The following is a 15,892-nucleotide window of genomic DNA, read 5'->3' as shown; positions in this document are numbered from 1 at the left end:
TCTCTTCGAGTCGTCATCTGCTCTTTTAAAAATTGACTCTCATCACAAGCCATTAGTTTTAACCGTTGACGTCCGTTCTCGCGATGAAAGATCAGTGCCAATATCTACCGTTGACTACGACTTCAACAGGTGTGATTATCAAATTGTCAATGCACGGATTGCTGCCCTGTTATGAATTATGCCTCAATCGACGGCTCTGTTACCACGTTCTATCGCACTATCGAACAGATCATCTAAGAAAACGTGCCGGTCAAAATTTGCCGACCATCTAATCAACCCTGGTGGACGCCACAGCTCCGGAATCTTCGCAATCGTCTGCGGAAATGCAGGAAGAAGTTCTTCCGAAACAGGATTGAAATGAACGCGGCTAATCTGTGGTTAGCTGAAGAAGAATATACTCGTATGCAGCATTGTCGGTTCCGTGAGTACATGGAAAGCCTTCAAGCTAACTTGGAAAATGATCCTTCATCGTTCTGAGCCTACATTAAAAAACGGAAGGGGTTGAACAATATCCCTGTTGACGTCACTTATCGTACGCTTTCCTCCCGATCACATGACGCAACAGCAAATTTGTTGGCCAGCTTCTTCCGCTCAGTACATGACGACAATCCTCCTCCATTGAATCAAAGCTACATCGAAAGTCTTCCGTCGTATTCCGTTCGGCTTCCTCAAGTCACTTTCAGCTCGCTTGACACATCAAAAGGACCGGGACCCGATCAGTTACCGCCCACCTTCATTAAACAATGTGCTTCATCGCTGACAATGCCCATTGCTTCAATTTTCAATCGATCTATAAGCGATAGTGTATTCCCGGAAGCTTGGAAGCTTGCTTCGATCGTTCCCGTGTACAAATCCGGTAATATACATAGTGTAGAGAACTACTGTCCGATATCAATCCAAAGTTTTTGAGAGTCTTTTGCACGAAGTGTTATACTGTAACCAAGTGTTACAAAATTTTTAGTTTTCAAAATGTGCTAAATGTATTTTATTATTGTCACGTTTCTAAGGTTGTTAAGTGTTGGGTTAGTAATGTTAATAAAATCAAAAATCAAAATTATTGTTAGTAGCGTTAGTGTTTTTTGTAAATTTGAATAGTATAACAGTAGTGTGGGTACAAAGAGGAGACATGTTGAACATTAGTGGGTGCAACAACACGACATGCAGGCGCGCGCAAATCGAGAAACAAAAGGGGGTGGTAATAAAAGAAAAATCCCATCTTGGGAGTGATTGAGGCGCAATCAGATTCCGCCATCCCTCACTTTAGTTCTGGCGTTCGTGTGCTTCGGATCGAAAAAAGTAAATTGTTAAAGTGTCCAAATAGTGGTAGAAATATACGGGTGTGAGAATAAGTTCAATCAGTGCGGCATTTGTTAAACGTTTTCCCCGTTACCCTCACAGGACCTTTTGTGGTACCTCACGGTACAACGCCATTTTGTAGGCCAACCTACGGTTGGCGAAGCACACGATCGGCCTAGTGGTCCTTAGCTGGCCACTACGCGTAAACCGTAAAGGACATCGAAACGCTCTAGCCGTGCGCGGCTATAATTCGTCAAAGAGCGATTCCTCGGGCCCGAATCGGTGCCCTAACCGTAAAAGAGGACCCCTCTCGACAGAGTCATTCCGGTATCGTCCTGGGCTCTGTCGATGTAAGCCAAAGAGGGAAGACGCCAGCGTGAGAAGCAGATCGCACCGTCAAGCCAAGACGATCTGCTATCCGATCCACCAGATACTCCTTCCGACTACGACCACCACCCCGCCGGAGGCCGAACCAGACGGCGACAAGATCTTCGGCGAGCGCTCGTCCATCGTCTTCAAGAACACCAGCAACGCGACTTCAACAGCAGCAGTACCGGTACGTCCCTCATCCCACAATTTCCAATAAACCACCCACAACACATTGAAAATCAATAGTTTTTCCAAATTAATTTCCACCCACACTTCAGAAACAGTATATTTAATAAATCCAGAGTTTTCATCCACAATAGAATTCATTTTCAACTAACACGAGAAAGGTGACAATAAACTGCACGTTGTTCGCGAAGCCCCTCCGATTGCCCAGTAGTAAGCCGACCTTGAGACCCAGTTCGAGGGGTCACTTGCTATTGAAAAGTTTACCGCGAGCTAGAGAAGGGTAAAAATACCCAGCAGTACAGTCTATCATCTCCGAGTATCAACATGGGTTCATGAAAAAGCGCTCGACGACATCCAACCTAATGGCATTCACTCATACAGTGCTAGACGAATTGGAGAATCGTAGCCAGGACGACGCTATTTATTTTGACTTTTCAAAGGCGTTTGACAAAATGCCACATGCACTAGCGATAGAAAAACTTGACCGACTTGGCTTACCTACTTGGATCATTCGGTGGTTAAAATCGTACTTAACCCTTAAATGCGCAATGTTGTCGAAAATACGTTTAATGTTAATAATTTCAATGGTTATTTACGTTAAAAATATTTCCGACGATTTCTAAAAAAAATCGCCAGCACAGTTCGATGATGTCCATGTTCTCAAATCATTATATAGTGCATTAATTCGGAGCATACTAGAATATGGAGTGCAAATCTGGGCTCCGCATCATTCCGTTCACATTGAACGCATCGAGAGAATACAAAAACGCTGTATCAACTACGCCTTGCGCCGCTTACCATGGAATGATCCATCAAACCTGCCTCCATACCGAAATCGTTGTGCTTTGATTGACTTACAACCAATGGCAGACCGTCGAGTGATGCTTCAGAGGATGTTTATTTTCGACGATTTATATAACGTGCAACATCGACTGCCGTTACATCCTGGAGAATGTTCGATTTCATGCACCGTCTCGTCAACTCAGGAATCGTCAACTGTTATGGATCCGTGGCCACCGCACACACTACGGTCAAAATAATCCATTGGACTTATGCTGCAGACTTTTTTGCAGTTGTTTTTTCGACTTTAATGATACCAAATTAGTTTTTAAAAATAGGATTATGTCAAACAATCAGTCTGTGCAATTTATAAGATGAAGACCATGGACAATAAATTAAATTAAATTGAATACCGAAAAGGAATGCTTCCGAATTCCAAATATAAATTCTTTCGAATTTTGAAAAAAAAAATGTATCTTCCTAATTCTGAAGAGGAATGCTTTCAAACCTCGAAAAGAAGATGTTTCAAATTGGAAATAGGGATTTCTGTAGGGTTCTGAAAGGAATTCTTCCAAAATCCAAAAGCCAAAATTTCAAATTTCAAAAAAAAAGAATTTCAGAACCCCGAAAGTCAGTTATTCAGAAATTCTAAAAAAAAACTCCGGATTCCGAAAAACGGAATTCAAAAAAAAAATATATATAAAAATGAATACTTCCGAATTCTGGATATTTTTCTTTTGAATTGGAACTCTCACGAAAACGAAAAAATATGTTTTTCCGAATCCCGAAAAGGAGTTCTTTTGCATTCCGGAAGGGAATTCTTTCAAATTCCGAAAAGAGATTTTTTCCAATTTTCGAACAGGAATTCTTTCAAATTTCGAATAGGAATCCTTCCGGATTTCAAAAGGGAATCCTTCTTATTTTGGAAAAAATCTGGTTTCCAAAAAAATAATGCTTGCAAATTCCGAATATAAATTCTTTCGAATTTCAAGAGGAAAACTAATTTCCAAATAGAAATGCTTTCGATGTCCGGAAGAGATTACTTCGAATCCCGACAGAGATTTTGTTCCGAATTCCGAAAAGGAATTCTTTTGCATTCCAAAAAGGATTGCTTCCGATTCCGAAAAGAGGTTCTTTCGAATTACGAAAAGGACTTCCGGATGCCGAAATGGAATTCTTCCGAATTTCGAAAAGTAATTAATCCGTATTCCGTAAAGAAATTTTCCCGTATTCCGATTTTGTCCCCCTATTTCTAGAAAGAAATTCTTCCGAAAACCGGAAAAGAATGCTTGCGAAGTTTTTTTTCGTTTCGTTTCGTTTCGAAAAGAAATTTTTAACAAATTCCTTATAAAAATGCTTTCGATGTCCGGAAGGCACGGCAAATGCTGAGTAAAGCATACCATTGACTTCGCGTACCTGAAAGAATAAAATAGACCCCATCTCGCGGTCCTTAGCCTCTTACCCAGCAACTCCTATCCCAACCTCCCCACGGTGCTGGCCGGGATACAAGCAACCTTAGGGAAGATCGGGTACCCGACTAGAAGAGCATAACTAAAACTTAACACAATTTTAACATATTGTGATCTTTATAACTTATTTTGATACAATTTTGTTCTTAGTAGCCATTATCTTTCAAATGTTGTAACAGGATTTTAACATAATAAGATTTAAAAATGCTTAATACCGAATTGCCCAACAGTAGGCAATTAAAATAGATGTAGCAAAGTCTCCTGCCATAGATATCACAAACGCTGATATAGTTTGGAAAAGTTGTCTAATTTGTAATGTTCTTAGTTTCATGCTCTTGAAAAACATTCTTGTTCAGAAAAAAACTAATATTTCTGAATGTTGATCACAATCTGGAGACCTATCACGACCTGTAACTGCACAGTAAACAATATATTTTGTATCTGATTCTGTTATAAATTTCTAACAAAATATGTTATTTTTATGATAAAATTGTAACAAAATTTGATAGTTTTTTGTTTCGAGTAGTGTAATTTTTGATAGAAATTTAGATATTTTAACAACATCCTGAACCATATTTCTAACAAATTTTGTTATAAAAATTTTGTATAACATAATAACATATGATGATATAATTTTGATATGACCTTCTAGTCGGGTAACCAACCCCGGTGGGAACTATGGTCGTATGCTGACAGGGAAGGGGGGGTTTGCTCCTCTCCGAAGGTGCAAATCTTATTGAGCGTCTGTTCTCCATGTCAGGATCGGCTCACAACAGCGTCTGTTCTCCATGTTAGGGGCGGCTGATCATCGTCCGAGTGCCAGCGAGGGACTCTAAGTGAAACTGTGCACCATGGTCCACCGGAAATAAGGAGGAATGGTCCTCCGGAAATTTAGGGGGTTTGGTGTCAGGTCCTGCAAGCCAGCCAAAAAAAAAACTCACGCAACGAATAATCAACAAGAGAGTACGGAGCGGAACCATCGGCGAAGACCACTGCGACGAAAAGGGACTAGCGATTGGGAACTCGGTTCGTGGAACTGCAAATCTCTCAACTTCATCGGGAGCACACGCATACTCGCCGATGTGCTCAAGGACCGTGGATTCGGCATCGTAGCGCTGCAGGAGATTTGTTGGAAGGGATCAATGGTGCGAACGTTTAGAGGTAATCATACCATCTACCAGAGCTGCGCAACACACACGAGCTGGGAACAGCTTTCATTGTGATGGGCGATATGCAAAGGCGCGTGATCAGGTGGTGGCCGATCAATGAAAGAATGTGCAGGTTGAGGATCAAAGGCCGGTTCATCAACTTCAGCATAATCAACGTCCATAGACCACACTCTGGAAGCACTGATGATGATAAGGACGCATTCTACGCGCAGCTGGAACGTGAGTACGACAGCTGCCCAAGCCACGACGTCAAAATCATCATAGGAGATTTGAACGCTCAGGTTGGCCAAGAGGAGGAGTTTAGACCGACTATTGGAAAGTTCAGCGCTCACCGGCTGACGAACGAAAACGGCCTACGACTAATTGATTTCGCCGCCTCCAAGAATATGGAGGCAGCACCTACTTCCAACACAGCCTCCCGTATCGGTACATCTGGAGATCACCACTGCAGACAGACTCACAAATCGACCACGTTCTGATTGATGGACGGCACTTCTCCGACATTATCGACGTCAGGACATATCGTGGCGCTAACATCGACTCTGACCACTACCTGGTGATGGTTAAACTGCGCCCAAAACTATCCGTCATCAACAATGTTCGGTACCGACGACCGCCGCGGTACGACCTAGAGCGACTGAAGCAACCTGATGTCGCCACTGCATACGCGCAGCATCTCGAGGCAGCGTTGCCGTAAGAGGGTGAGCTCGATGGGGCCCCTCTTGAGGACTGCTGGAATACAGTCAAAGCAGCCATTAACGACGCAGCGGAGAACAACGTCGGGTATATGGGTCGAAGTCGACGGAACGATTGGTTCGACTAAGAGTGCAGACAGATTCTGGAGGAGAAGGACGCAGCGCGGGCGGTCGCGCTGCAGCAAGGTACCCGGCAGAACGTGGAACGTTATAGACGGAAGCGGAGACAGCAGACTCGCCTTTTTCAGGAGAAGAAACGCCGCCTGGAAGAAGCGGAGTGCGAGGAGATGGAACAGCTGTGCCGTTCTCAAGATACACGCAAGTTCTATCAGAAGCTCAACGCATCCCGCAAAGGCTTCGTGCCGCGAGCCGAAATGTGCCGGGATAAGGATGGGAGCATCTTGACGGACGAACGTGTGGTGATCGAAAGGTGGAAGCAGCACTACGAGGAACATCTGAATGGCGCTGAGAGTACAGGCAGTGAAAGTCAAGGCAGCGGAGGAGATGACTACGTCAGTTCAGCGGACGATGGAAGCCAACCAGCTCCCACCTTGAGGGAAGTTAAGGATGCCATTCAACAGCTAAAGACCAATAAAGCAGCTGGTAAGGATGGTATCGGAGCTGAGCTCATCAAGATGGCCCCGGAAAAGCTGGCCACTTGCCTGCATAAACTGATAGTCAGAATCTGGGAAACCGAACAGCTACCGGAGAAGTGGAAGGAAGGGGTTATATGCCGAATCGCGCCGGGGACTAAGACAAGGTGATGGACTTTCGTGCCTGTTGTTCAACATTGCGCTAGAAGGTGTCATGCGGAGAGCCGGGTGTAACAGCCGGGGTACGATTTTCAACAGATCCAGTCAATTTATTTGCTTCGCGGATGACATGGACATTGTCAGCCGAACATTTGCAAAGGTGGCAGAACAGTACACCCGCCTGAAACGTGAAGCAACAAAAGTTGGACTGGTGGTGAATGCGTCAAAGACAAAGTACATGCTTGTGGGTGGAACCGAGCGCGACAGGGCCCGCCTGGGAAGCAGTGTTACGATAGACGGGGATACCTTCGAGGTGGTCGAGGAATTCGTCTACCTCGGATCCTTGCTAACGGCTGACAACAACGTTAGTCGTGAAATACGAAGGCGCATCATCTGTGGAAGTCGGGCCTACTACGGGCTCCAGAAGAAACTGCGGTCGAAAAAGATTCGCCACCGCACCAAATGTGTCATGTACAAGACGCTTATAAGACCGGTCGTCCTCTACGGACATGAAACATGGCGGTGTGCAAGAAGACGGTGTGTGGCGGCGAAGAATGAACCATGAGCTCGCCCAACTCTACGGCGAACGCAGTATCCAGAAGATAGCTAAAGCCGGAAGGGTACGATGGGCAGGACATGTTGCAAGAATGCCGGACAGCAACCCTGCAAAGATGGTGTTCGCTTCCGATCCGGCAGGTACGAGACGGCGTGGAGCGCAGCGAGCGAGATGGGCAGACCAGGTGCACAACGACTTGGCGAGCTTGGGCGTATCCGAGGATGGAGAGATGCGGCCTCGAACCGTGTATTGTGGCGTCAAATTGTTGATTCAGTGTTATCTGTTTAGATGTAAACTAAATAAATGAATAAATGAATGAATGTCCGGAATGGATTTCTTCGAATTACTATAAGGAATTCTTCCGAACTCCGGCAGATTTTTTTTCCGAATTCCGAAAAGAAATTTTTCGGAATTTTGAAAAAGAATTCTTCCGAATTCCGAAAATGAATTTTTCCAATTTCAAAAAGAAGTTTTGTCAAATTATTAAAAGAAGTTCTTCCGAATTCCGACAGAGATTTTTTTCCGAATTCCAAAAAGCAATTCTTCCGAATTTAGAATTTAGCATTCCGGAACGGAGAGTTCTTTCAAATTCCGAAATGGAAATTCTTCCAAACTCCGATTAAGAATTCTTACGAATTTCGGATAGGGAACCTTCCGAATTCCGAAAGGGAATTCTTCTGAGTTCCGAAAAAAAAACTTCCTAATTCCGGAAAGGAATTAGAATGCTTACGAATTTTTGATATGAATTCTTTCAAACTTCGAAGAGATTTTTTTTTCAAGTTCCAAATAGAAATGCTTCCGATGTTCGTAAGAGAATTTTTCCATTTCAGATTCTTCCGATTCCTCTGCCTATGATGATAGGCACACTCCCACTAATAGAGTGTATTAGGTTCTGGTGGGCTCTCACTGACTTTTCGAGTGTATGATATGACTGTACGGTATTGATGTGAAGATAGGGTTGAGCCAATTTGGCACGTTTCGTTGGGGCTGGCTGGACCGATCCATAAATCCTTTTCGGGAAAATTTAAATGGACTCGCTTTGGGAGCGTCTCATCTAGGCAAATTAAATTGGGCCATTGGCTCCCTTGTAGAGTGGCGCTTAAGCCACGTGCTTTTTGATACGGATCGCTCCGTGTTGGCTACAATATTTCGCCGTAAGTGTTCTAAAAGGTATTCTTACTTGGATTTCTGTACCGGTTGCAGATTGATTCTTACAAGCAAATGTCCTGGGATCAGGGCGTCTAGGTTGGTTGGGTCCTCCGGTAATAGTGTCAGGGGTCGAGAATTCAGCTATTTGTGCCAACAAGGTCAGCAAATTCTCCTAGACATGGTTGGCATTGCCGCGGTAGAATGAATTTCAAGACTCGATTGAGTGCATGTGAACCCCCTTTGAAGGTAGCGGCTTTCGACGGTAGTGAAACTTGACGATCCCTCCTTTGTGGGCGACTATAGACGACGGAGTGCAGTTAGGAAAGCTGGAGTCGATAAATCGCTTATCAGTTCGATGTGGAACGTCTATAGGTCGAGCAGCAGACGAATATTATCACGTTAATCTTTAGTTGAGCCACTGATTACGTAGAAAGATCTAACTGACAACCGAAAATTTACGCTTTGGCGACACTCGCGATACCAGTAGATGGACTGTGCTCTGTTGCACTAGAGTTGACATGGATCGGACATAGGTGTGACTTTGATGAAAGATGGATTTGACAAGATTCCTGCCGCCAATGATCTAGAACTTCTAGCTGTTGTGGCTAGCAGGAATTGTGGGTCAGCGTTCAGTAGGCTAACGTGAGAACTGCTAGAAAATAGAGCAGACAGTTGGATAGTGCCACGTTACGCAGACGACCATGGATGTGAAGAGTACCGTTTTCATCCACGAATGGTTACAACCACTGTAGTGCTGCTGACTTGGCGACATGCTCACCATTCCGAGATCTGATATCGAGGTCGTCGCTCCTGCTCGGGGTTGGAGAATGGAAGTGGTGAGTGGTACTAGAAGATGGAAAGACTCGACCACTATTGATCAATGCCACGATCGGTGTCTTGTGCTCTTCTTCGAATGCCAGTGAGAGCCATGAAGGGTCGTGTAGGTCCCACAATGAGCCGAGCGTATAGATTGTCTTCGTATATCTCGGGAAGAGATTGGATGGTCAGGTTTTCTGGCGTAACATTCACGCCGCGCCATGGTCGTTAATGATGTTGACCACAATCGTAACAAGCAGCGTTATAATGCATGCAGTTTGGACTACTGTGAGGGATTGAATCAAATAGAGAATGAAAAAGTCTCTAATGCAAGTGATGAAAATGACGTAAAGGTGAACAGGATGAATCACCTTCCCACAAAGGTCATATAAAGTTCACAATATAACCTGAAAGAATGTCCCGTCTGGTTCTCCACTTAACTAGAGGAACTGCTTGTTTGAGTTTTTATGGAAGTCTTGCAAATAATAGTTTTATGCACGTTATAAAAACAAAACTGTTTCTTAGGTAGTGCACTCACTCACTATCAAAGTGCTTGAACGGACTAATCACTATTCGAAGAAAAAAAGAACCGAAGCGCAATAGCCTGCCGGAAATAAATGTTGATTCCCTAAAAATACACTTGTCCAATTTACAGATTTCTGTGAAAATTCACAGATATGTCACCAGCAGAACAGGTCCGTAATTATTTTACAAACCATCTTTGAATCCTAACGGATGAACGACGAAAAAATCACATAAATTCTGTAAACATGATACCGAATTGTTCTACTGTTGAGAATTTCATGCAATGAAGTCAAAACGAGCTAAGTATGTGTGCATAGTATTCAACATATTTAGAATTCGTGGTAAAATATCGCAACAATCTGTTAAAACCAATCCAATTAAACGTCACACAAAAATAAAACAATCAATTCTTTTTGCTCCCCTTGCACATAGTCCGACGCATCGCATTACTAAATCCCACTAACGAACGAAATAACAAATGTCCGTCATAATTCACACGAGATGACCTCGCTCCGATCAGCTTCCCAAGCAAAGTCCAACACAAACGCCTTATTATCGTCTGGTCCACCCATCGATTTATCGGCCATCATCATCTCGCCAACTAGACTGACGAACGGATGCATCACCCACCCACACAAGTACGCGGTCACTGCTACTAGGCTACTATCTAGCGCGAGTGCCTATCGAGCCACGAGGAGGTGGTAGCCTTTAATTAGCTAAATGGGCTGCTGACTCCTTCCTATCCGGCGCGGCGGAGCCTTCTTCCCTTCGGATGGGGTTGTGCAATCGTCAGAAGCACGCGCGCTCCACTACCGTTATGCATTCGCCCAGAGAACGGTGTTCTACCTTGCGAAATTGTTCCATCGACACGTAAGAGCCGGTACGTGCCCGCTGGAACGATTGCCAACTAACTGCAAGTAGCGGCTGTACTTAGTGGGTGGTAGATCGGTTAATCCATTGTATGCCTCGTAGCTATACGGTCGGTTCCGACAAGTGCTATTCCGGTGAACCGGTGCAACAATGGATTCAGACGTAATCGATGACCTACTTCCGGGGTGGCAGTTCCCTGGCGAGAACCGACGGTGGAGGATGATTTTCATTACTGAGAAGAACGGTTCTAGACGTAAGTCGATTTATGCTGTAACAATAGTTCTGGGATAACTGTTTTACTATCCAATAAGGTATATGATGATATATAGAGGGGCCCTCCTTAGCCGTGCGGTAAGACGCGCGGCTACAAAGCAATACCATGCTGAGGGTGGCTGGGTTCGATTCCCGGTGCCGGTCTAGACAATTTTCGAATTGGAAATTGTCTCGACTTCCATGGGCATAAAAGTATCATCGTGTTAGCCTCATGATATACGAATGCAAAAATGGTAACTTGGCTTAGAAACCTCGCAGTTAATAACTGTGGAAATGCTTAATGAACACTAAGCTGCGAGGCGGCTCTGTCCCAGTGTGGGGATGTAATGCCAATAAGAAGAAGAAGGTATATGATGCTATATGAAAAAAAACATCAATCCGCCTAGTGATGCCGTTCTTTTCAAAGTACGCTTAGTATATTATCAATTCAGTAGAAAACCGAATTAGCCGCCAGCAAAGTTAGATTTTTCTCACAATCCATACGTTAAATCTAATTTCGGAAGTGGTGCGCTGTATAGCGCATCACCAAATGAAAACAGCGCACCACTTCCGAAGTTAGGTTTAGCGTACGGATTGTGAGAATTTCAACTTGTTCTATACAGCTGTGCAGTAACCAACACGAAAGGAGCGAAAACAAAGCGAGAATCACCATTTTTCTGTGGGGGCTGCCTATCCGATTCTGTTTTTTCGCACTTGTATACAAGTTTGATAAATTTGTAATCATGGCTTGTTATGATTCGGAACACTTTTTTGCCTCTCTTTCATCGTTGTTCGTTATCTATTGAGAGCGATTTCTGCAAACCCTGCTTTCGGCCTAATGGTCTGTTCGGCCAAATGACTTTTCCGGCCCAATGACCTTTTCGGCCAAATGACCTATTCGGCCAAACAACTTTTGGTCTAGTGGCCTTCGGCCAAATGGCATATGACCGAACGGTATTCGGCCAAATGGCCCTTCCCCTTCTGACGGTTGTATACTATTTCGCCGAAAAACACCTCGTGGATTTTTTTTCGCGGTACGAAATTCCGCGGAATGTACCAATACTCCGAAATACATATCGCGTAATGCACCTTTTTTCCGAAAATCATTCCGCGGAATGCATTGTTTACTCACTCTGCGTTATACCGACTGGATGCGGTAATTCAAAGAAAGCATTATCTTCGTTCTTTATTTCAATCGCAATGTCTTCTTGAATTGGACACGTTTGCTCGGTATAAAGAAACGAAAGGAGGTGGAAGGTCCCTTCTATGAATTAACACATCTGCCCGGTTAAGGGAAAAGATAATGCCTGCTATGAATGGATGCGTCTGCCCTAGAGATCGTCGGGTTTCACATTTTGCATTTCTTACCTAGCACTACATTCCTACTGGAACTTGACCTGCTTTTCAACTATTAGCATTTCTTTAGTTATTAAATGATAGCATTAAATGATAGTATGTATCTTGTGTGGCAAATTCTGCTAATTTACACGCGCGTTTTATCTCGAAAGCCTGGGGCGTTTGACGGCAGCTTCTTGCTTACGTCTATTGATGCGTTCTGGGAAACTTTCTTCGGCTCGTTTTTGTTGATTTCTAGGTGTCTGCCAGAGTAAACGCAAAGTCCGACGCAATTAACGTGAAGGAAAAATAATTATCATCAATATTTAAACTGTCAAACTTCTTTGTCGTGTCTACTCTGACTTCCTCCATAGGATGACCACCAAACGCCGTTGACAGTCCAGCTTTCAAGATGGGCTTTTCTGTGATGAGGCACCGGGGCTTTAGACAGACTTAGTGGCGGGTGCTTAGTCTCTGTTCCAGTTTGCGTCGGTGATGGTTGTAGCACACTTTCAGCCATGGTGTTGCTGAATCATTCTCATACGATAATTATTGGAATTATCATTTGATAACTTCTCAGGTGTGAAAAGTAGGCGAGTTGTCATCGGCGATAACTTTTCAAATTTTGGAATCTATTGACAATAAACAGTAAATTATCATTTTAATGTAAACCTAACTAATACCATTTTAATGTCAACAATGAAGCTCAATCGGATGTTTGAACATTGTGTTTTGGTGTTATGTAGGAAATAAGTTCAAAAGTAGCATTTACCAATGCTTTGAATCGAGATACAATTATTGAACGGTTCTTACTCTCTAGCGAGTTTGATAATTTTTATATGTGATCGCTTGAGAGTGTTGTTCATCCTCGATTATTTGAAAATTTCATTTTGCCAGAGCACATTTTTCATCTTGCCAGAGCGTCGAAAACTATCGTGCGCAGGACCGGACTGGAACCAATAGTTGGGAGTTCCAATTTTAGCCTCGCACGATCATAGCGGAAAGGTACGTGAAGCCGGGTCGCAGGAAAAGGTGGGTTTCCAATTAGAGGAAAAGGTCAGCCGGACGCTCTCGGTTCAAAATCGGAGGCCATTGTTGCACGAGCTCAAACCTCCATCGCTGCCGCCAAACAGCAGCACTCGCGGCTACGTCATCTCGCCGCCATCGGGTTCCAGTTTGTGGAGGACAAACGCCGCCATCTTCCCGGCGGAAAACAATCACCGGACCAGCTAGCCATCGAGACGTCGCATCAGAGAAAACCTGCGCAGGTACGTGAGTTTTCCCTTCTTACATGGCCATGATAAGTTAGCTCATTTCGTATTCCGTATCGAACTAAATTAAAGTCCAACCCGAATGAGCGAAATAAACATTCCACTGGATTTTGTTTTTACACGATTTACACTTTCTTAATTTTTCACCCATCCTAAATACTTAACGCATATTAATTACCATGTGATTTTTCTTTGAATTATTTAGGATTTTTTGAAACATGTTGCAAAGATTTTGGTGGCAAATTGAAGTCACACGAACAAAAATACGAGCGAAAAAAAATCGTGTAAAAACAAAATCCTGTGTAATTGTATTCTTTTGAGAATTTTGGCTTAGAGTTTTAGTTTTGCTACGTTTCACGGTGCTGGGAAACTCCACCCCTATTGCGTTTACCGTTTAGCCATTTCGTTTCCGGTTGAATTCTCAAGAAAAGGTTCGAGACCGTCCGTTTTGCTCTTTCGTGGGTTGAGTGAGCTTAAGGCGTTTAGTTGGGACAAGGTGTAACAAAGTACTGGGGGGGGGGGGGGGGGGTTTTCGCGTCCGTTTAGCATTCGAGCCAGCAACCGTTCAAAAGAGTCCCCTGAGGGAAAGAGTCAGCTGTGGTCTCTCGTTCGCGGGAGTTAAATTATACCCCAAAAGCTTTTCATTCGCACGTCCCATATATCGCCTTGATCGGAGTGCATGAAAGACCATCACCTTGTTGAAGCCCTTGGCGCGATTCCAATGACTAACATAACTTACCCGAAATCGCCACACTGCATCATGCATACATCCAATGCAAAGCTTTGATCAGTCTGGTTAGTTCCCAAAACCCGTTTTTATCCAAAACCTTCCATATTAGGGCGCCTCACCGCCAATGTATGTAATAAATTACTATCCTTTATTGAAATATTTAAGTATTGCCTTGAACTAGGAAACACAATTTAAGACTAAAATTATAATGCAGTGAATTTAAATGCAAACTATGCATACAAAGATTTCGATTTGCTTTGTTTTTGGTTCGAAGCTGCTTCACAATTGATTATTTATTACACAGTACCTCCAATAATTGTGCATCATTAACGTTCTCATTATCAACGCAAAGTGCAACCCCGCCGTCACTTGCATCTACACAAATGGCGCTGGGAACAAAGCGCATGTCATAAGGGTCTGTTCACAAATTACGTAACGCAAAAATTCGAGTTTTTGACCCCCTCCCTCCCCCTCGTAACAAAAAGTAACATTTTTGGAACCCCCACCCTCCCCCCATATAACGCGTAACTGAGAAAATTTTAATGCCATTTTTTTCTTTCTGTGTAGCATGTGAGTTTTGGTATTTATTGAACACTGTTATAAGGAACGACTCATGAATAAAACCAAGGATATCAAGAATGCAGCTAGTAAAAAAGATAATAAAATTTGCGACCATGGCCAATTACATTTAAGTTTAGCGGGACTGATCTATCGAGAAATTCAATATTCGCTTGGTGTTTTTACGCATAACTGTCCCGCTATGTGCTTGAATTGACTAAAACGATAACGAAAGACAAATTATTTTTAATTGAACTGTTTAATGTAGTTGAAGTGGTTGAGCTAAAATGCAATTGCTTAGAATGAAAACTCTCTGGGTTGCCTTTATTAACTTTGGCTTGGTTTGGGAGATCTAAACATGAAATACAATACCAATAAAAGCATCATTCCCCATGTCGTTCCATAAAATAATAATGAAATCGTGAATATTTATCGTGAGACAAAAATGCCTTGAAATTTAGTAATTTTCGAACAAAACTCAACTCTAAGATAAAAAGTAAAAAACTACAAATACTAGCGTGGGACAATTATGGGTAGTATGGAAAGGTTGATACATATTCATCGTATTGATCAAGCCAATTTATCAATATAGCAATTTACGTCAATCAGTGATTAAAAAACCATTAAAATTAATTTTTATTTGCGTTATGCGTAACATTTGGTATTATCCACCCCCTCCCCCATCTTTTAGTGTAACAAAATATAACGCAAGTTGGACCTCCCCCCTCCCCCCAAAAGCGTTACGTAATTTGTGAACAGACCCTAAGGTAAAATCCTTTCGTATGAAGTCAAGGACGAGCCATGTCAATCATTATTGCCCGTTAACGAGTGCCAACCATCACCTCAGCCGGTGGTGCCCGGTCACTGCCTGGTCAGCCAAAAAGTGCATCAGACATCGAATGATATGAATCGCAGGTTGATCCGATAAAGCATGATGTAAATTAAGTGATAGCCGTCAGGTAACTACAAGGAATTCAATGCTGATTCGTTCCTTCTTGTTTTGTTAACTATTGTAGGTACCTGCGTACAATTAAAAAGTCGTTAATCTTGGCAGCAACTGACGACCAACGTGGGAAGCATAATGTATCTGCAAACTTTTACTTTTTTGAGCGGA

Source organism: Armigeres subalbatus, chromosome 2 (assembly GCF_024139115.2).
Source record: "Armigeres subalbatus isolate Guangzhou_Male chromosome 2, GZ_Asu_2, whole genome shotgun sequence".
NCBI lineage: Eukaryota > Metazoa > Arthropoda > Insecta > Diptera > Culicidae > Armigeres > Armigeres subalbatus.
This window is presented reverse-complemented; position numbering follows the sequence as displayed.